At 44.3% G+C, this 23,303-nt stretch overlaps 1 long non-coding RNA gene across 1 annotated transcript; it reads left to right on the top strand.

The window, feature by feature from the left end:
- The first annotated feature begins 52 nt into the window (after positions 1-52).
- Positions 53-23,074, top strand: LOC132243562 (uncharacterized). Its single transcript, XR_009455190.1, has 2 exons — positions 53-192; positions 22,536-23,074. It is a non-coding gene; the product is annotated as an uncharacterized LOC132243562 (long non-coding RNA).
- Positions 23,075-23,303: the final 229 nt, after the last annotated feature.

Raw genomic sequence — 23,303 nt, 5'->3', positions numbered from 1 at the left:
ATCCCGGTACGACTCGGTTCTGTAAATCTCTGCCCACATACACTCGCAATAAAAGCGATCGTGAGGAAGGTATTCGGTGCGGCTTTGGGGGGCTGTTTGTTTCCAGCGAGCGCACTTTAAATTGTTTCTTTGTTCCCCGAGGTCAGTTGCCTTGAACAGTACGAGAGCCCAGGACTCGAGCGCGCCTGGCGGGTAAGTATAAAGAAGGAGAAAACAAGACAAAAGATGAGTGATAGGAGGCTGCAGGCGCACACTGCCCAGGGGCAGACGCAGGTCTGCAGCCAGCCCAGCCTTATCCGAACCCAAAAGGAAAAAAAAAGGTGTTATTATAAGATCGTTTGGATGATGTAAAGGGCTTGCTTTTCGGTGTATTTTCCCCAGCCCTTGGTGGGGAAAAGGGCTGCAATGTAAGTTTCAAGCGAGTGATCATCTCTCTGATCTGATTGATTTCAATCTCTCGGGCAGTTGTTCTCCCCACACCCGAGAATATTTGCTGATCGTTTTCTGCCCGCAAAAATAAGGGTCCCTAATTGATCCCGGTGTCCAAGGCTTCCCCACAGACGAATCGTAGGGAGCAGTACACGGAAACAAAGAGCACGGGAAACAAATGCCATACACCTAGAAATGAAGGCTGGCTTTGTGCAAGTGGCCAGGACAGTTCACAAAGAAATGCGGCTTTTCCCAAATATTCTTTACAAGGTTTCCTAACTTTCCCCCTCCCCCCTCCCCCATCTACTCCTCCTAATGCCAGTCTCGTGGTTACCTACTTTAAATTTGTGCCCATCCGGACACTGATTCGTTTTTAAAACCATCCCTTTTTCCCCCTTCCAGTTTCGTGGAATTGATCTTAACTGATCTCATTTTAATCACAGCTCTTATAAAACACAGGCTGCAGAATTACGCACGTGCCCATACATACAAGACAGACTTACCACGATATCCACATTTATCTATCGCTCAACCTGCTGGGCGATTCCACCAGGCTTTTACCTTATGCCAACGCTCACTGTTTTCACTGACCTCAGGTGTCAGTTTAAAACACCTCCGAAAAAACCCTTCCCATTGATTCCGAGTTTGGAGTCTAAGACTTCCAGTGTTCAGGCATAATAAAGATTCATTTCGTTCATTTCTAGTGATAGATTCAAACTACAGTACACAGCAATTGAGGACCCGATTCTGCAGCTATTGAAAACTAAAACTGTCCCCATTTTTTATGGCACAAGGATCGGGCCCCTCTACTAAAAAGAGAGGCATTGTCTTTTCTTTCCTTCCCTGCCTTGCTTGGGAATGGTTGAAGGAGGTCAGAATCCTCCACGCTTTACTCAAACAAAAAGCTACAGTGGAAAATTAATGACTTTAATGGGAGTCTTAAGCATGGCACGGAGGATCGGGCCCTCCATTAACAGCCCTGGGTTTTTATACCCGGAGCTGAGCGCTCAGGACTGTAAGAGGTTTTGTAGGACTCGAAAGATCTATTGACACAGGGTTTTTATAAAGCCATTAATGTTTCCCAGAACTTCATATTAACTCAGGAATCACTAAAGGTCGATTTGTAAATGTCTGGACATTAGAAATATAGGAGATGTTGTAAAGCTAAGGCAGTTGCCTGCATTAAAATAGGAGGTTCCTTTGTGCAATTTAAATCTGAGCCAGAACCTTGCTTAAATTGCAATCAACTGTCTCCTTAGAATGAGGAAATGCTAAGAGGGATGCATGCCTTACAAGTAAAGCCACCTCCACCTCCAAGGACTGGACTTAGGGAACTCACAGACTGTGCTCTTTCCTATTGTGACAGCTGCCATTAGTGATACACCCCTGTCCCAAACACCCCCTCCACAACAGCTGACTGATAGGAGAGCAGGGTTTGGATAACTGGGTCTGAAATTGACTGTGCCTTCTTCATCTCAGAGCCACAGATACCATCAGTGCTTGGGGAACACTAGGTCTAGTGTCTCTAATGAAAAGAGGTATTGGAAGGGGGTGGGGGATGGCCAAGCTTCCCCCCAAAAGTGAAATAAATGACCCCTACCCCCCCCAAAATCTCATATTGAAAATCCATTTTTGGTCAGATTAATAATCTCCCCCTGCCCTGACACCAGCTCAGTTATTTTTCTTATTAAGGTCATTGAGATGAATGGGGCTCTGTGTGTGCATGTGTGTAGGGGGTGATCAGTATTATCTGCACTCCACATGTTTGGCATATTTATATCTATATATATGTGTGTCTGGAGGAGGCAAGATCCCTTTAAAATAGCACTTTGATTACCCAGTTTAACACAAAACACAGAATAAGACAATGTTTGATATTACAATGTAAAACACATTTGTGGTATGCTGTGGGGATGGCTTGCTCCTCCCTCTTTTCCTGTTTCTGTCTGGTCCAGACAGCCCCCACCCCCTTCCACATTCTGAGGCCACATTCCCTCAAACCCCGAGTTCAATATCCATACCCCCACATACACACACATACTTTATAGGTATTCAGCTTCAACAGTAAACTCTCAGCTTTTCAGATCATCTAGATATGAACCTCCAGTTTTCTTTAACATCACGAATAGTAGCAGTAATAATAATGTTCCATTTAAATAGTGGCCCATAGTCAAGGGCCTATTGGAGCCTGAAATTATATAACAACACATTAAATCTTAAATCCAAACCAAAAGCATGACTGTCCCAATAAAAACAATTGGATACAACAACTTCAACAACTCTACAAAAACTTTAACAACTGGATACAAAAACTTCAACTACTTTTACACGACTATTCAGCCACAGTTATAGTATCATTTTTTAAAATAAATCCCCTCAAACAAGCCACAGCTAAAACACCACCAGACTCCCAAATGTAACGCCCAATCTTGAATTCCATCAGCTAAGCTTCAAGGCATTTATTCCAAGAGAAAAGCCTTAACTGTGAATTTGCCTGGGGAGGCTGGACTCTGTTGCTTTGTGCACATTTCATACACAGCACTCTAACCCAAGTGTGTTTTTGAAAGACAGAGTCTGATTCGGAAAAAAGTGGGGTGCTACCAATACAAAATGAAATACCATACACAGAAGATTAAATAGAGACACTGAGGTTGAAATTCTTGTTTACACTCAAGCCTTGTTTCCCTGGAAAAATGGGGCCATTTTAACTACAAGTGCATTTATGTGGACTTAGCTGCACCACTCACAGGTCTGGACACTTCTATCTCAGTCTGAACTAGGCTAGCTCAATTTTTATTATATGTGTATCAAATTCTATTATATATAATCAAATACAGTATTGACATCAAACAAGTAAACCAAATCAAGCCACTTTTAATTCAGACAATAGGAGATGAAAGGTAGTTCATTATATAGTGTGCTACATCTAGGCTGAAGAGACTTGCATTAGATCTTCCTATCGCTGTTCTCTCTCTCTAGAATCCAGGACAAATTAGTTAATAATTTTAATAATTCTGTACCTCAGTTTTCCATCTGTAAAATGGGTGTAAGAGCACTACCCTGCATCATGGGGGTGAGGTAAGGTGATCAAATACAATGGAGCTACATAGCAGAAAGAAGCATGAGTATTTTCACTGGTTTAAACGACACTGTTTTTTAAGACATTATTTTAAACAAGCCTAGTGCAAATGTCTTGACTGGATAAGGCTTAGCCCATCTACCCTGCTTGGCAGAGTAAAGAGACTTTAGAAAGGGTACCAGTGCACAGGATGTCATAAAAGAGTCTTGTGGTGTAAGTAAGCAGGACTAATTCAATACGAAGTATGAAAAAAATCATGCCTTTCCCTGACATAGTGATGCTAGCAGAAAAGACCCATAGATGCTGTGTTTACAACATGCCATTTGGAGAAGTGATTTAAACTACATCAGCAGCAGAACTCTTGTCAGTTCACACTGCAGCTCTACCAGGGAGTTTGCTGGTAGAGATTGCTGAGCCTGGCAAACCCTTTTAAGTATAACCAAACTCTCCAACCCTGAAGGACTCCAAGATGAACTCTATCTGCACACAGGCACTGTGCCAATTTAAATGGCTGAGTTAAGGGGTACAACTCCCCTGTAACAGAACAATGCTGGTATGAAGGTGCTTCATACAAGGTTAGTTTAGCTTTGTATGAGAATGGGATTAAATTTTACCAGCATAGGGCACCTTTCTACTAGGATAAATCTGTCCACGCTAAGAGTTGACCCGGGATAAATATTTCAGTAAAAAAGTCACACTGTTAACTGGAATAGCTATCCTGGCACAAAATCTTCATGTGGAGCAGACTTCAGAAGAGTGTATGGGGAAAAGCGTTGTTCCCATTATTTGTGGCCTCTTTCCTAGTAAGATAAGTCAGGTCTGGATCGCTCTGAAAAGCTAGTAAACATTAAGATTAATCTATGATTGAAATTCTACAATGAAAGCAGAGAGGGGAATTATTAACTTATACAATTAATATCAGCTTCCTTATGCTCTCCTCTTTTTTCCAAAGGATTGTATAATTCCACTTTTAGGACCAAATCCTGCTCCTTAGTCCGATGATCAGTGCCAGCAAGTCTTTCTGCGTAGAGGCAGATTTTAACCCCATCAGACACTAAATAGATAAGCAGCACCTGCTTAACTTTGAGCATGTATTTTTGTTCCAATGGCTTTGACTGATCTCAAGGACAAGTTTAAAGTTACGAATGGGTTTAAATAAATTGCTTAACAGGGAAGGATTTTGCTTGATTGGGGCCTCTATCTACACAAGCATGTTCATAATTACTCACAGTTGTAAGAGAGGATTCAAAGCATCATTTAATACAGATTGGAAGGTATGACCCTCTCCTACCCATAGCATATTTCAAGCACTTTAGATGTTTGTCTCTGTCTTCCTTTCAAGGAATCTCGGGCACATGAATGGGGAGAGCAGGAGAATGAATGGGACACTTCAAAGAAAATGAAAACCATTACTGGGAAATCTGTTTATAGAGAGAATGAATGATTATGAGGGAAGATGCCAAGAGAGAGAGAAAGATTGAGAGTTTGCACACTGCACAGTCACTCAGCCCAATGGTTCTCAGACTTTTCCATAGTTCAGCCTCCTTTGCTTTGGGGGCCCTTTTAACTACCCCTCCTAGATTGGTTTTCTGTTTAGCAATAGGGGAAGGACAGGATAGTTATGACCCTCTGACACCTGTCCTGGAACCCCGTATGAGCTATGACCTCTGGGGCCTGAGCCACTGATTTAGCCAAAACCCTTCAGTAGTCTCTCTTATGTTTCTCTGGTTGCTATTATCTGCTACTAATTTAATATTAGTTCTTCCTCCTCCATTTTTGTTGTGCCTAAAGCCTTTGATGGAGGATTACAGCCTTGTGTATCAGGCACTGGACACAGATAAAAAGACTATCTGTGCCTGAAAAAGCCCATCCGGTAGGTAGATAGATAGAGATGGTGATAATGAGCAGGAGGAAGATGTAAAGTAATGTGTACAGCCCTCAGTCAGGGACCAATGTTGCATTCTACTACAAGGGTATTTTTGTGAGGAAATCACAAAGTTGCATCTCTTGTTCTTTTGGCAGAAAAAGAGAAATGTCTGCGAAAACTTGGGCCAAGACAATTTTGTACTTTGAAAAGACACTGAAAATCTCTCAAACAACTAGTCACACATAAAAAGCCCCAGGGCTGGGCTCACAGAATGGAATATATTAGCTTAACGGTACTGAACTGGGAGCGTATATGGAATAATTTCCAGTCCTGGCATAACTCAATGCATTACCAGTTTGCCAACCTTTCCCTTCCATGGCCCACTTCATATGAGACAAACGTGTCCAGGGAATGGACTGTTCTTCGACCTAATGCATAGTTCAAAGAACACAGCCAAGAGACCAGTGGTCTTTTTATGGAGCCTCTGTAAATTGGCATCACTATTTTGCCACCTCCTTTCCTCTTCTTGCTATGCCACTCTTTTCCTGCAGCCTGTTTTGGGTGGTCCCTTGTTAACATGTCACTGCAATCCCCCCATACTGCTTTACTGGTGTAGCTTTAAATACCCTTTCACCGAGGTACACACCTTTCAGCTTCTACTGACTTAATCATCTCCCATTACAGTTGGGAGTTGCATAATCAAAAGTGAAACATGAAAGTAGCCCAGTTCCCAGCTGAGCATGAAGGCAGTGGTCATGCAAACTAACTTTCAAAGGCTTAGTTTCATCCACTTATAGTACTGAAAAGGAGAGGCATGGAATAAAAAGTGAATTATAGAGAAAGAACAGTATTAGTGCTAATGCATTGACCAGGTTTGCCATGGACTTCCAACATGATATTGGCAAGTCACTTAATAAGTTTGACCCAGCTCCTTAAAAGTATGTAGATGTGTACCTCCATGAGGACATGAGGCTTTGGCCCTTAGTCCTAATGCTACATCCCTTCTCTCAGCCTTTTTTGCTTGTCTCTTTTGACTCTACACTCTGGAAGGAAGTGGGTGTTTCTCATTACATGAATACACACTGCTTAGTACATACAATATGGCCCTCATCTCCACTGGGGGGGCTTTGCTGCTGGGATAGTAGAAATAGTAATGATAGCTTAGAGAACATAGGAAGGAAGAGGTAGAAGACAAATGCAAGCTTGGACAATTCCCATTCCTTGTCTCAAATTTTAAGGCCAGATCCTGCTGGCAATACTTAATGGGAGCAGTCGCATTATAGACAATATATAACACGGGGAAAGCTGCCAACCAGGCTCGCGTTCAAGCTCAACACGGTGGTGAAATCATAAACCACTCATGCTTCACTCTTGTGGTTTATTGTGATGTCACCAAAGCCCCCACTCGATGTATTTATCTAATGAGAATAAATTATTGGGAACTGTGAGTTGCAAAGTTATAAATATGTCTGTTGGGTGACATCATAACAAATTAGATGAGAATGGAGCCTGGGTGACTCATGATGTCATCGCACCCTCAAGATGTATTTATATCCTTGTATGATGCATGGATTTTTTTTTTTTTTTTTTTGCAAACAGCAAGACATTTCTCTCTGTAACTTCTCTCCTTCCATCATCTTCAATCCAGCTCAATTTTCCAGTTAATCTGGGATTTCTTGATAGTCATCCTTGGGTTTTAATCAGTCTTTATCCAGATAATTTTCTCTCTGAAATCAATAGGAATTTAACCTATGTATTAACTAGTCAAAACAGAAGCAGGATGTGAGGATTCTGAGACAAGGATATAAGGAATAATATTGAAGCAATATACAGTGAGGAAAATAGCTATTTTTAAAGCTGTTCCACTAATTTTGATTTTGAGCATATTATGACCCAGTCTATAGAGAGACTGAGAACATGCAGTATTCACTGATTTCTATAAGAACTGATCAGACTTATTTGGATGCATCCGCATGAATTAAGGGCAATGTTTCCAAAAACATTCAAGTGACTTGGGATTCTAAACTCCATTAAAATCAGCGGAGGTTCAGCTTTTAAGTTCCTTGGGTGATTTGAAAATATCATCCATACACCCAGGTTTTCTAACTCAACTTCCTAAAAAGTCCTACTGAGTGGCCAGCTAACCAAGCAGGCACTTACACTCACTGACACCTCCCTGACCTGGAAGTTCCCTACACAACTGCAGCTGCAGTATGGGGCATATGTACAGCTGCTGCAGTCTGACCAGCCCAGTGCTTAGCTAATGTCCAAGCCCTTTGGCCTCCAGAAATAAGATAGAAAAGTGCCTAAGACCCATGTTGTACAGATATATAGAGACACAAATGGCTGCTGCCAGTGTCGTTAAGTGCTTTATTGGATCTGGCCCTATGTGATTCGGGGCCACAGAATTACTGAAGGAAATGCCTTTATTACCTGCAGGTGTGCCCAAGACCACTGCCAAGAAATAAGCTTCTTCCTTGTTCCAGTTCTGCCCAGATAGAAAAATGTCATGAGGTTGCCATTAGCACTCCTAGCCAGTGCCATGTTTAGGAGCATGCCTGAGATGGAGATCTTGCAAGCAACTACTGAGTGGCTGGGGCTTGTTGATCCAGATCACTGCAGAAGTGACACAGATGTGACCATAGATCTGTAGATCAGAATTTTACCTTAGCAGCTGGCCCTGCCTTTCTAACAGGACAGAAAAAAACTCCACCAAACCCTGGCAGCAGCTCGATTCTTTACAGTTGAATCATGTTAGAAATGAAGCCTTGGGATTCAAAACTCTGTCAGGAAAAATAAAATTACTTCAAGATTCAACTGTTATGGTTTAGGCTACCCTCTAATTTTTAGTAGCATATTTATTGACAAGAGGGTGTTGGCATAGAAAAGGCAATTGTATAATATTTTTTTTTGGGTACTATGACCTGACCTGTTAATATCTCTTTCTTCCTTTAAAGTTGCCTTCTAAATCTGAGCATTAAAGGTGATTAGATACGTTAGGGACTTCCCATGTCATTAGTTAATACTTTAGAGCTTGTTTTGGTTCCAGTTAGCAGTAATGCAGGGCCCTCTTGATAATACATCACCCGCCTCAAATATGTCTGCACAGTCTCCAGATGATATACCCCACCAGCGTCTGCCTCTGTACAGCTCACAGATTGGAGGGGTCGGAGACGAGTTTAATTTAAAGATGAGCCGCCCTTGGGTTGCCAAAGGAAATGGTGTGTCAACTACGTCAAAAATAGATACTGTTGTGCAGATATATGGAGGGTGAGATGGACACTGCCAGTGCTATTAATTACCTGGATTGCCTTTAAATGTCAAAGCAAATCCTTACCCAGTCCTTCTCCAAAACCTAAATCACCAAGAGAGACAAGGTCAACCCTAGCAGGCTGGAATGCTGGAAAAGGAAAACACATATACATAATGTTGTGTGTGTGTGTTTGTGTAGGAGAAAGATAGAGAGAACAAGAACGTGTGTGGGTGTGTATAAAGGATCAAGTGCTAAAAAGCTCAGTGAGCTATTGATGAGAAAGTTGATCAAGTGAAAAAGATTCACCCCCCATTCTAATATATTATTTTAGGGACTGATCCTTTTCCCATTGGAATTAGAGGATGCAGCATCCAGCCCTAAACCGGATACATAGAATGCTTTTATTATTTGCTCACTGTTCACCCATTGACATTGCTATATTGTTCAGTTAAGCACATCCCCTCTATGAGGATAAAAAGGAAACTAGGATGGCCGAGCTTTATCTGGTAACACTGGGACAAGATGGGACTTTATGCAGTAACTTCCTCCCTCCCTCCTGCCCAGATAGGAACAGGAAGCCACATGCATCTGTATATCAGGAATCCTCAGCATGATGAGCACCAAAAGAAAATTGACGTGTTGGCTTTTAAGCAATGGCCATATCCCCATCTGAGACTGTAGATAGATATGATATGATTTTTTTTCTATCTATAAACAAAGGATTATATAGATAGCTATCTCTATATATAGAGATAGCTATCTATATATATGTAGCTAAATAGGATAAACTAAAATATATGTAACTAAAATAGGATAAAACCTTTGTGTTTGGATAGACTTGTGATTACACCAGTATAAAGAGGAAGGAAGAAGTTTGTTGCTCAGGAGTACAAATCAGCTGATCTGGTGTAACTTTCATCTGTCCTCACCTGCTCTGCAGTAAGTAGAGGCAAACTGCAGTCATTTGCCATGGAATAAAAAAGCAGGCAGACAAACAATTCCACTAGATTCAACTCCACTACAGTAAGTTCCCCCTTCTTCTCACAGAAGGGAATCTGTTTTATCTGGCCACACTTTATTAAAATGAGCAGTCCAATTTATTTGAAGTATTTGGGTTTTTAAACTAGTTTTAAATCAAAAGGGTGCGCACTGCACATGCTGGTGTGCCACAAAAAGGATACTTTACCAGTATCAGATCCCACCTGTAGAGCCATGTCAAGCAGCCTGCAGGACTCCCCACTTAAAACAATCTCTGCCCACCAACTGCTAAATGTCTAAGCTCTATGAGGTATTATCAGGCCCTGGTCATGCTACCCCTGTGTGGCAGGATCAGGCCCATGGACTGGATTCAACCTGTGGACAGATCCAGCATCGCTCATCTAACTTGCGGTGCCAAAAGGTCAGGCACAATGGTACATACCCCTCTCCCCCCTTTTCAGGTATAAGAGTCAAGTGTGATGCTAATTTTAGTCCAGAAAAAAAATGCATCCCAGGTATCAAAAGTTTGGGAAACACTGTTTTAAATTCTGCCACTGTTCACAGCAAACTCAAAACAGCTAATCATGTTGGATGCATTTTACAAGGCAGTGTTTCTTTAATCCTTCATCTATAAGGGATTAGTTAGCAAGGCTGGGAGTCCCAGAAAAGGAATGTAATCCTGGTACAGGTTTATCACTAGCATGTTCGCAGTGGGCATAAGTCTGATCTTTGTACTCTTCTTTAATAGGATCGTCTCCTCTAGATAACTCTGGACACACTAGCAACCAGATGTACATTAAGCACTGATTTCAGGGCAATGCGTCTGAGAGCCCAGTTGGTTTCCATGTATAGTACGTAGGGTAAAAATGTAAAGAATTTCAGATAAACCCTTTTGGAAAGCCACTTAGGGTGACTAAAGAGAGATGTTGAACTGGGGAGGAAGGCAAAGAGGGGAGGGGGCATGTATTTTAGTTATGAGCAGACTGGAGTCTGAAAGGGAACTGTGCATCTGTCCTGAAATGCATTAGGAAGCTATCTTCCAGCTGGGCCAGGCTGGAGTGTTCACTGCTAAGACAATGCTCAATCAACACCACTCACTTATCCCTGTCCCTGAACCAAAGAATTTTAAAGGAGCCCTGTCAAGAAAAGGGGCATGAAGGGTGGGAAGGAATCAGATCCTCTTTAAGGCTTGATTGATAGTCTCTGTGTTGATATCACTGTTTTGGCAGTGGTTGTGATATTAAGAATTACAAGTCAATAAAACCTCCTCCCCCAACCCTGCCCCAAACAAATGCAGGTACATACTGCGATGTTGATCACCCTTCTCAACGAGGAATAAGTTGTCGTGGTATGCATACCTTTCTACAGGAATAAGTACATGCATGCTTAAACTGATAGAGGGTGGTTGTCTGCTTAACTTATAGCAGCATGGTTAAAGCTGTAAAAATCTTGTATGCTGAAGGTGTAAGAATCACATTAATTTATCCTTTGGTTACCTTAGATTTTGGTTGGTTTTAATTGATTAATTATTCTGTAAAGGCTGCAGGGATGAGTTCTTTGATTAACAAATTATGAAGTGACCACAAACCTATAATAACAATGTAGGACATGGTCTTGGTCCATCACTAGATACTATGACAAGGGTAATGAATGTGCTCTACTGGACAGAGGAAGGGGCACAAATTCCTGAGCATCATTCCTGGCTTTTTGCCAGGGACTTGCTGCATCTCGCCAAACTCTCTCTGAGCCTCAGTTTATGTCTCTGAAGAACAGGGGTAAAAATATATCCCCCCCCCCTTTTGGAGGCTGAATTCATGCATATAGAATACTTTGAAAGCCTTGAATGAACCATGATCTAGAAATGCAAAATATGATTAAAAAACAAACAAATGAACAGTGTGTACAGATACACAAAGTCCTGTTTAGCAATAATTAACAAACTTTCCTCATCTCCAGCATGTGCTGGAAGAAGTCAATGAGCTATATAGAAATGGTTAAATTTTACGACCATTTTATGGAAAAGAAAACTGGGGCAGAGCTGAAGCAGAATATGTAAGGTATCACAGATTGAATGGCTTAACTGGGAACAGAACTCCTGACTCCTATTTCCCCTTAAACAAAGCTGCTAAATAACCCTTTCATGTCAGGTATGGAATGACCCTGAAGAAAAACAATGCCAATTTGTACAAAGTTTGGCAGCACTGCTTGAATATCCCTTAGGGCAGTGTTTTTCAACTGTTTTAGACTTGAGACACCCCTCAGAAAATGCCAGCTCTTAGTTTTCACTCGGTTTTCTCACTATGAAAAAATAACAGCAATTTTTCTGTTGCAAAGACCTCAGAATGACCATAACAAACCAGAGTGGTTTTAACACTTGGGATACTTGTTTGCTATCTTTTATCTTGTGAATAAAATATATCTTGAATAATATCTTGCACACCTATCATTGTTAGCATTTCCTGGCACCCTGCAGCACCCTTGAAAGGATTTCAAGGTACCCCTGGGTGCTGTGACATCCTGGTTGAGAATCATCGCTCTATAATCTACTGAAGTCAATGGTTTCCATTGATTTCAATACTACTGGGCTTTGGTCCTGATTTAGTTTTGAAAAAGCTGGAATCCATCCTCTTGCTCAGAGTGTCATTAAGAGCATCCTAAGCCAAGTCCCAGTCTGAGCCCATTCTGCCCTCAGGGCACAATCAGGCTTCTAGTAAAGTCCATGGGACTTGCAGGTTTGATTTCTCTTTCACCTGCAAGAGAAGAACTGGACCATCTGATTATCATAGTGGCCACTGGGGGATGTTGGTGGCCAACATATTGTTCTTTCTTCTATCCGTGGAATCCCACTGAAGTCAGAAAGGCTGAATGAATGGAACTGAGGGATGAATAAAGCCCAAAGACACGAGCCCAAACAAGACAGGGAAGAATCAACATTATTAAGGCTAGAAGCATAGTACCATGAAGAAACTTGTAACTTAAAAGGAACGTAAGTGTAACACCCCTCTGCATAGTAGAAGCTGGCATAACTATCCCATTTCAGGCTCAAGCCTACTGTCCTGAGGCAGGCACAAACTCCCACCAACTTCAATCAGAGCTTCACCTGATCAAAAGCTGCAGAATCGAGTCCTAAAGTAGTAATTCCCCAAAGAATGCATGGAATCTTCCCTTTATGCAGCATGCACTTGGCAGATGACCTCTGTGTTGAGCGAATATCCTCCTTTACCAATCAGGGCAGTCCATGCTGTGCCCAGCAACTCCAAACATCACAAGGTTCCTTTAAGAAGACCTCTAGCCATTAGCTTAAAACTGAGGAAACTACAGCACAAAAAGGACAGAGATCCAAGAGATCTGGGATTTTATGGGACAGTTCTAGAGACCCTCCAGTCTTTAAATCATTGCAAGATTTCTCCAGGGTTTTGTTTTTTCCTTTTTTACACCAGGGTCTGGATTTTGACTAATGGTAAAATAATTTTTGTAGCAATACATTCTTGAGGCATAGCCCACATACACTAAACTGTTTTCATGTCCCCATAGTGTGGCTCATTTTGGAAGCAGAGTTGTTTATATAGGGTAGTATGGTTAGATTTTTTTTTTAAATTTGCAATGAGGGATTTGATAAGTAAGGGAGAAGCACAGAAAAAAAAGATCAGAGGAGAAAAGTCCACTCCTGAGCAGAATTTGAAATAATGAGAAATAAAAGGTTGCAGGTTATGGAGCTTTCTTGCTGGAGGATATCTGTCCCTTATGTTTTATGCAGGCAGATCAACTTGGAGGAATTTTTCTTCTAACCTCAGCGCCACTTTTTAAATCCCCACAAACTGGTTTTGGTTATTTAAAGATGGATGGCAGGGACAGCCTCCAAATCCAAGCCATTTGTCTTCCCCAAAGTGTTTTCTACCATGTCACATTATGGGAGAGGGCAGCATGCCCTAATAGGGATTTTTCTCCATTCATAACCTCTTCAGCATCCTGTGGTTTCTGCTAATCTGAGGGAGATGCCATAATCTGCGGTGCTGAAACCTGTTGAGGATCAAATGGGAGATCATTAAGGGCAGACGTCTGGGCCAGATCCTCAGCTGGCGTAAATTATTGCAGTGGAGTGATGCCAATATACAGCAGCGGAGGATCAAACCCATATGAGTCTATGGCAGAGATGAGACAGAAAAATAGCTTTTCTCAATTCAGGTTAATTTCACCAACAAGTAAAGGACACCAGCTGTATTGAGAAGGCCTTGGACATCTCTTACACTGATGAAAACTCATGGAATGGCACAGATAGCATCTGACCCTTTAAGTTTACGTTGGCCATCCCCTGATTCACATCTCCACCCAGGTCATTTATTAGCTATTCTCCACAGCTTCCAGTAGCAACCATAATCAAATGGGACATAGTATCTTCCTTAAGAAAGAAGAGGAAGGCAATTTAAGAGAGTGAAAAATGGGTTTCTTTCATTGTCTGGACTGAAATGATAAATTAATCTCTCAAGTCTGGACAGCAGAAGAGTTTAAAATCAGAATACTGCCACCAACTGGGAAATAGGCTGAACTTTTAGAGCAGGGGTTCTCAACCTTTTTAGACTTAAGCCACCCTCCTTAGACTCAAAGCACCCCTTGATAGACTTGAGCTACCCCTCTGAAAATGCCAGCTCTTCGTTTTCATTCTCTGAGTGCAGAAAAACGAACAGAGGAATTCTTCTGTTGCAAAGACCTTGGAAAGACCACAGCAGGTCAGAATGGTTTTAAGACCATGGGTTCCTACCTCTGAGTTTATCTTGTGACTTGTATTTGTGCACCTAAGAGCAGTAATGTCATGTGGCACTCCATAGCACCCTTGAACAGCTCTCACCACCCTGGTTGAGAATTACTGGTTTAAAGGAGCTCAGGGTTAGCATAAAAAAATCTGAATTATGTTTTTGGCTCTGCCATCCACACACTAGCATGTCAGGTAAGTTGTTTTCATTTTGGTTCCTCTTCTGTAAAATACACTTAGTCTAAAAGTTCCTACACTTTTGCCTTTGTTAAAACAACTGTTTAGTCACATAGTATTCAAGATACAGAGGTCCACTGTGGTTCCACTAAAGGGAAAGTGATGGTGGCAATCATTATTACCCTTTCACTTTCACCCAACTTATTGCAAACAAAGCAAGCACTAGAGGTTTATGAAACTGCACTAGAGGTTTATGAAACTTCCAGTGGGATAAAAGTAGATGCAAACCTAGATAGATATTTAGGGTGGGGTTTTGGTATTCTGCTAAACTGTGGTGATTCTTGGACTTAGAGGAACTTCATTTCTTTGCTGAATTCAAACCCTCATAATGTGTGAAGAAAGATTATACTCAGGTATCAGAAGCCCACTGACTGGTAAAAATATGTATCATTTTACTGCCCTCTTGTGGTGTGATTGAGTATATGCAACAAGAAAGATGCAACAAATTCTAACTCAACTAGAAAGCAGATTGAATAACAAACAAATCCTAAAGGCCTTGGTTGTGTGAGCAGCCCTGTAACAACAGTATGACCAATCTGTGAAAAATAGGTGTCACATCTTTGGTCCCGAATTCTATGATCTTTCAATTTCATTGCCACTATTACTATGTCAGTCTCACCTCCATCCTCGGCAAAATCTTTGAAAAAATTATCAAGGCTCACATTTGCGAGAGCCGGGCAGGACAAATTATGCTGAGGGGAAACCAGCACGGGTTCGTAGCAGGTAGATCATGCCTGACCAATCTAGTCTCTTTTTATGACCAGGTTACGAAATGCCTGGATGCAGGAGTAGGGGTTGATGTCGTATACTTAGACTTCAGGAAGGCCTTCGATATGGTATCCCACTCCATACTGGTGTACAAGTTAAGAGGCTGTGACTTGGATGACTACACAGTCCGGTGGGTGGCGAATTGGCTAGAGGGTTGCACCCAGAGAGTCGTGGTGGATGGGTCGGTTTCGACCTGGAAGGGTGTGGGCAGTGGGGTCCCGCAGGGCTCGGTCCTGGGACCAATACTCTTTAATGTCTTCATTGGTGACTTGGACGAGGGAGTGAAATGTACTCTGTCCAAGTTTGCAGATGACACAAAGCTATGGGGAGAGGTGGACACACCGGAGGGCAGGGAACAGCTGCAAGCAGACCTGGACAGGTTAGACAAGTGGGCAGAAAACAACAGAATGCAGTTCAACAAGGAGAAATGCAAAGTGCTGCACCTAGGGAGGAAAAATGTCCGGCACACCTACAGCCTAGGGAATGACCTGCTGGGTGGCACGGAAGTGGAAAGGGACCTTGGAGTCCTAGTGGACTCCAAGATGAACATGAGTCGGCAGTGTGACGAAGCCATCAGAAAAGCCAATGGCACTTTATCGTGCATCAGCAGATGCATGACAAATAGACCCAAGGAGGTGATACTCCCCCTCTATCGGGTGCTGGTCAGACTGCAGTTGGAGTACTGCGTGCAATTCTGGGCGCTGCACTTCATGAGGGATGCAGATAACCTGGAGAGAGTCCAGAGAAGGGCCACTCGTATGGTTAAGGGCTTGCAGACCAAGCCCTGCTAGGAGAGACTAGAGAACCTGGACCTCTTCAGCCTCCGCAAGAGAAGGTTGAGAGGCGACCTTGTGGCTGTCTATAAATTCATCATGGGGGCACAGAAGGGAATTGGTGAGGTTTTATTCACTAAGGCGCCCCTGGGGGTTACAAGAAATAATGGCCACAAGCTAGCAGAGAGCAGGTTTAGATTGGACATTAGGAAGAACTTCTTCACAGTTAGAGTGGCCAAGGTCTGGAACGGGCTCCCAAGGGAGGTGGTGCTCTCCCCTACCCTGGGGGTCTTCAAGAGGAGGTTAGATAGGCATCTAGCTGGGGTCATCTAGACCCAGCACTCTTTCCTGCCTATGCAGGGGGTCGGACTCGATGATCTATTGAGGTCCCTTCCGACCCTAGCATCTATGAATCTATGAATCTATTACTATTAATTATGAATATTGGGGGCTAAGTGAGCTGTGTGCTGTACAAACACAAAAAGTAATAGACAATCTCTGGATCTCAAAAATCTTAGTTAACAATAGGTGAGAGGGGAAAGCAATTTACCCAAGGTCACAGAGTAGGTTGGTGGCTGAGCTAGGAAATACAATCATGGTCTCCTGTACTTTACCCAGTTCATGGACCATAACAACTCAGCTCCTTAACACTCCAAAAAAGAGCAGCCTCCCAATTTAGGGAGAAATAAACATCTCTCTCATACTCTGTTTCTCCCCTTCAGATGAATCTGAGAACCAGGCCTCCCAGTTTTATCACCTTATTAATAATTCACCTTTCCTGTCTTTTCATTCATGTTCTGTATTATATAAATTTGTTTAGACCCTAGCATAATGATAACCTGATTCAGACTGGGGATCCAGGTGTAGAAACAAATAGAAATGAGAGCTGTAATCAAAGAGTAATATAGACAAAGATAGACCTTACAGATTATTATAGATGATATAGTATTTATGGAATTAGCAATGATAGCTGTAATAGAAATGTCATAGAAAATTAGAGTTTGGAGGGACCTCAGGAGGGCATCTAGCCCAACCTCTTGTCAAAATAGGACCATCCCAACTAGATCATTCTAGCCAAAGCTTTGTTTAGCTGAGTCTTAAAAACATCCAAGGATGGAGAGTCCACCAACTCTCTGGGTAACCTGTTCCAGTGTTTTACTACCCTACTAGTGAGAGAACTTTTCTTAATATCTAACATAAACTCCCTGTACTGCAACTTGAAACCATTGCTCCTTGTTCTGTCATCTGCCACCACTGAGAACAGTCTAGCTCCAATCTTTTTCAAACCTCCCATCAGGTAGTTGAAGGTTGCTATTAAATCTCATTTCAGTCTCCTCTTCTCTAGACTAAACAAGCCCATTTTTCTCAGTCTTTCCTCATAAGTCATGTCTGCTAAACCCTTCACCATTTTTGTTGCCCTCCACTGGACTGTCTCCAATTTGTCCACATCCTTTCTGTAGTGGGGGCCCAAAACTGAAGACAGGACTCCAGATGTGGCCTCATCAGTGTTGAATAGAGGAAAATAATCACTTCCTTGACTTGCTGGCTACACTCCTACCGATGCAGCCCAGTATGACGTTAGTGTTCTTTGCAACAAAGACATACTGTTGGCTCATATTCAGCTTATTGTCCACTGTAACCCCCAGGACCTTTTCTGCAGAGCTGCTGCCCAGCCAGTCAGCCCCCAGGCTGTACTCGTGCATGGGATTGTTCCATCCTAAGTGCAGGACTTTGTACTTGTCCTTGTTGAACCTCATGAGATTCCTTAGGCCCAATCCTCCAATTTGTCTAGGTCATTGAAACTTAGCCCTACCCGCCAGCATACCTACTAGACTCCCCACAGCTTGGTGTCATCTGTAAACTTGCTGAGGGTGCACTCTATGCCATCTTCCAGGTTGTTGATGAAGACATTGAACAAAATTGGCCCCAGGAATGGCCCGTGGGGCACTCCACTTGATACTGGCTGCTAACTAGACATCGAGCCATTGATTACTACGTTCTGAACCCGATGCTCCAGTCAATTTTCTCTCCACCTTACAGACCATTCATCCAGCCCATACTTCCTTAGCTTGCCTGCGAGAATGTTGTGGGAAACCATATCAAAAGCTTTGCTAAAATCAAGATATATCACATCCATTGGCCTCCCTGCATACACAGAGCCAGTCACCTCATTATAGAAGACAATCAGGTTGGTCAGGCATGACTTTACCTTGGTGAATCTATGCTGACTGCTCCTGATCACCTTCTTTTCCTCTGTGTGCTTAGAAATGGATTCCTTGAGGATCTGCACCACGATTTTTCCAGGGACTGAGGTGAGGCTGACTGGTCTGTAGTTCCCTGGATCCTCCTTTTTCCCTTTCTTAAATGTGGGCACTATGTTTGCTCTTTTTCAATCATCTGAGACCTCTCCTGATTGCCATGAGTTTTCAAGGATGAGGGCTGGTGGCTCTGCAGTTTCATCAGCCAAATCCCTCATAGTTTCATAGTTTCATAGTAGCTAGGGTCAGAAGGGACCTGAACAGATCATCTAGCCTGACCCCCTGCCACAGACAGGAATGAATGCTGGGTTCACAAGACCCCAGACAGGTGATCGTCCAACCTCCTCTTGAATTTGCCCAGGGAAAGGGCGGGGACCACCTCCCTGGGAAGTTGGTTCCAGATTTTGGCCACCCTAACTGTAAAATATTGGCTACTGATCTCTAAACTAAACCTATTCTCCAACAGCTTATTACCACAGTTCCTTGTCACCCCAGGTGGTGCTGGGGAGAAAAGGGCTCTTCCTATTTGCTGATGATCTCCCCTGATGAGTTTGTAGGCAGCCACCAGGTTCCCCCTCAGTCTCGTTTTGCAGAGGCTGAACAGGTTCAGGTCCCTCAGTCTCTCCTCATAGGGCCTACCCTGCTGCCCTCTCACCAAGCGGGTGGCCCTCCTCTGAACCCTCTCCAGGCTGGCCACATCCCTTTTGAAGTGCAGCGCCCAGTACTGGACGCAATACTCCAACTGCGGCCTGACCAAAGTCACATAGAGGGGGAGTATCACCTCTCTGGCCCAGCTTGAGATGCACCTTTGGATGCATGACTAGGTATGGCTGGCCTTGCTGGCTGTGGTCTGGCATTGGTGGCTCATGTTCATCTTGGAGTCAATAATGACTCCAGGATCCCTTTCCGCCTCTGTGCTTTCAAGAAGGGAACTCCCCAGCTTGTTTGTATGCTGTGGATTCCTTCTCCCAAGGTGCAGCACCCTGCATTTGTCTACGTTGAACCCCATCCTATTCTTGTCTGCCCACTTTTGTAGTCTGTCTAAATCTATTTGCAGCATCTCTCTCCCTTCAAGTGTGTCCACCTCACCCCACATCTTAGTGTCATCAGCAAATTTGGACAGCATGCTTTCCACCCCCTCGTCCAAGTCGCTGATGAAGATGTTAAACAGTGTGGGCCCGAGGACTGAGCCCTGGGGGACCCCACTGCTCACATCTCGCCAGGTTGAGTACAACCTGTCCACCACTACTCTCTGGGTGCACCCCATCAGCCAATTTTTTACCCATCCAACTGTGCAGGCATCAATGCCACCGTCAGCACCCTCAGGTGCATCCCATCCAGTTCCATGGACTTGTATATGTCCAGCTTTTCTAAATAGTCCCTAACCTGTTCTTTCACCAATGAGAGCTGCTCTCCTCCTCTTCTTACTCTCCTCCTCTCTAAACTGTGCTGCTCGTGAAGTAGTCTGGGAGCTGACCTTACCTGTGAAGACTGAGGCAAAGAAGACATTGAACACTTCAGCCTTTTCTGCATCCTTTGTCACAAGATTGCATCCCCTATTCACTAAGGGACCCACACTTTCCCTGATTCTCCTCTTGCTACTGACATACTTTTAGAAACTCTTCTTGTTACCTTTCACAACCTTGCTAACTGCAACTCCAGTTGTGCTTTGGCCTTCCCGACTTAATTCCTGCATGCCTGAGCAATGCTCCTGCCTATTTATTTGTCCAAGTTTCCACTTTTTATGAGTTTCTTTTATGGGACTTAGTTTACTGAAGAGTCACTTGCTAAGTCAAGCTGGTATTCTGCCATACTTGCTAGTTTTCCTGTGCATCAGGATGGTTTGTTCCTGTGCTCTAAATCAGATTTCTTTAAAGTACAGCCAGTTGTCCTGGACAATTTGTACCCATCCATTTCAGTGCTCCAGGCATGAGAGCTCCCACCAAGTCTCTGTTATTCCAATCACATCACAGATCCATGACTGTGCAAGGACTTCCAATTCTTCCTGCTTGTTTCCCAGGCTCCGTGCATTTCTGTACAGGCACCTGAGATAACTAGTCAATTACCCTGATTTCTCAGGAAGTAAAAAAAACACCTCCCCTGTTGCCCCATTCTGCTTGCTTTTCCTCCAGGTCTCTCACTTCCCTACTTACCTCCGGACTTTGGTCTGCACCCCATAGCGAACCTAGTTTAAAGCCTTCCTCACTAGGTTAGCAAGCCTGTCTGCAAAGATGCTCTTCCCTCTTTTTGTCAGGTGGATCCCATCTCTTCCCAGATATCTTTTTTCTTGGAAGAACATCCCATGATTGAAGAAAACAAATGCCTTCAGGTGACACCACCTGCGCAGCCAGGTATTGATCTGCAGGATGCACCTGTTCCTGCCTGGGCCCTTTCCCTTGACTGGAAGAATCAAAGAGGACATGACCTGAGCCCCAGACACCTTTACCCTTGCACCCAGAGCCCTGTAGTCACTTTTGATCTGCTCAAGGTCTCCCCTGGCAGTATCATTGGTGGCCACATGGACGAGTAGCATGGGGTAGTAGTCAGATAGCAGTGACGGTGGCTTCTTTGCATCCAGGTCATGTAGGATTGGGGTGGGGGCAGGTCCACACACAAACTGATTTGCCCTGGGCCCCACACCCTCCTCGGGTCGAGGGTGCGGGGCCTGGGGCAAATCAGTTCATGCAGGGACCTGCCCCGCCCCAATCCTGTGTGCCCTGGATGCAAAGACACCGCCACTGCTGTGGCAGTATCGGGGGGGGGGGGGGGGGGAGGGGAGGGTAGCAAGTGGCCAGACGTGAAGCCGGCGGTGGCGCAGAATCACCACAGCCACTCTACCTGGCTCCACAGGGCCCCCCAAAGTGGGGGGCCCAGGGCGGTTCCCCTGATTCGCCCCCCCGGGATGGCTCTGGCTGCCACTGGCCTCAGGTGGCAGCACCCAGTTCCTGTCAGCCGGCAAGCAGATGGAGGGCCCACCGGCACCCCTGAGAGGGCTGTGGGGGCTGTGTTGGAGTCCTCCTGGGAGGGGTGTGCCCCCAATCTGTTTGTCAGATGACAGGAGCTGGGTGCTGCTGCCTGGGGGCAGTGGCAGCACCAATTTCCCAGTGCTGGGTGTGGGCTGTGTGAACTTCCCAGCCTGGGTGCAGGCAGATTGGGGGCCTGCACCCCTGGGAGGACTCCGGCACAGCTCCCGCAGCCCTCCCGGGGGTGTGGGCAAGCCCCCGATCTGCCTGCCAGATAACAGGAGGCGGGTGTTGCTGGCTGGGACTGGCGCTGAAGCCAGTAAGCCTGGCTTCTAAACTTGAAACATTTAGAAACTTTTGAAATGTTTTGAGTTCCCTTGTTTTGTTTCAAAGCTGTTTTGAAGTCTTTTGTTTCATTTCAGTTTTGCTGTTTTGAGCTTGAAACACATCAAAACAGCTTTGAAATGAAACGTTGGGCAAAAGTTCACACAGCCCTACTATACAGGCCCTGCTGCATCTGTCGCGCACTGCTGGCTCCATGCTCTGGCTGCTCGCCACCCCCCCCACCCCCCAACACACACCTGCACCATGCTCCGGCCACTTGCCACCCCTCACGCTGCACATCAGCCACTTGCCACACCCCGACCCCACATGGGCTGATATGCTCTGGGCTCTGCACACCCCTATGGATGGCTCTGCAACCACCACTGTAACTTGCAGAGGCTCCAGTGGAAAAGGTAGTGGCAGGGTCCTGGTCATGTCGCCTACTGTTTCTTCTGAGGAGGATAGACCATGGAGCTCGACCTCCACACCTGGTACGTGACGCTCTAGGGACCCTTTAAGTCATCTGTCACCTGAACTGACAGCTGCAATTAGGCTGGGCTGTGAGGTGAAGGGGGAGAGGGGGACAGCATAGGACAGTACTTTAAAGACCACGGGAATTAGTGGGCAGTGCAGGGAGATACAAGGGAACACATAGCAAGGACGCGCATCAACGGCCAAAGCAGGTAGGCACTTGTTTGCAGCCACTCGGGGCCTGTTACCACCCATGGCCAGGTACCCCTTCTCGGTCATTTTGGGATGCCCACTTCTTATCTGCTTTTAAGATTCATTGAGTACAACTTTTTAGAGTGCTGAGTGTCCTTAATTCACTCTATATCTCACATTTCTTGATTTTTAGTTCTGCTTGCAACACCACTGCTGAGGACACGCAGGCTACTGAGGCAGGCTGCCACCAATACACACATGGACAGGACATCTTCAGGGACTGTGAGCATTGGCTGTGTGAGATGGTGAGACAGACCATCTGGCTATGGGCAGATTCATGGCCATCCAGCATGACAGGAATCGCTGTGAGTCCAGGAGGCATTCCCAGACCCAGGAGGACTGGCAAATAATGGCCGGGCTCCTTGCAATGATTCTATGCCTGATGGTCATTGGCCCCACTCCTGCCCAGAAGTGGGAGAGGCCAGTACAGATCCACGCTCCGCCATCCACCAGTTCACAGTCAAGCTTGGAAAGTCCACCTTAGAGCCAAGGTCTTTCAGTAAGAAATGATTATTGCTTCAATTGATGTTTTTTCACAAATCATTCATCATTACGGTAGTAAAAAGAAATTCCTCTGTTGTTGTAATTATGCATTGTTATCTTATGAAAGCTGTTCTGTGGTTTGTTTAATTATGATTAATATTTGGCTTGTAAATAAAGGTTTATACTTGCTTTGTTCGATTCTTTACTTCATGTTCCCTGTGTGTAAGAGGCAAGTGTAGAAGGGTTAGGGGAGGAGGTTTGCATGCTTGTAAATTGAGGGGCTTGCATAAGCTGCTGATGGGCACACCTGTCTCTCAATAGTGGCAATTAACACTTAGTCAAGCCTGTCTGCCTGGTTTTGAATTTGCTTTGTTCTCCTCCATTGCCAATCATCAGCTGAACTCCTGATTCCTGAGAA

This window comes from Alligator mississippiensis, chromosome 10, assembly GCF_030867095.1.
Source record: "Alligator mississippiensis isolate rAllMis1 chromosome 10, rAllMis1, whole genome shotgun sequence".
Classification (NCBI taxonomy): Eukaryota; Metazoa; Chordata; order Crocodylia; family Alligatoridae; genus Alligator; species Alligator mississippiensis.
Note: the sequence above shows the minus strand (reverse complement) of the source record. Positions and strands in the feature narration are given on the sequence as shown.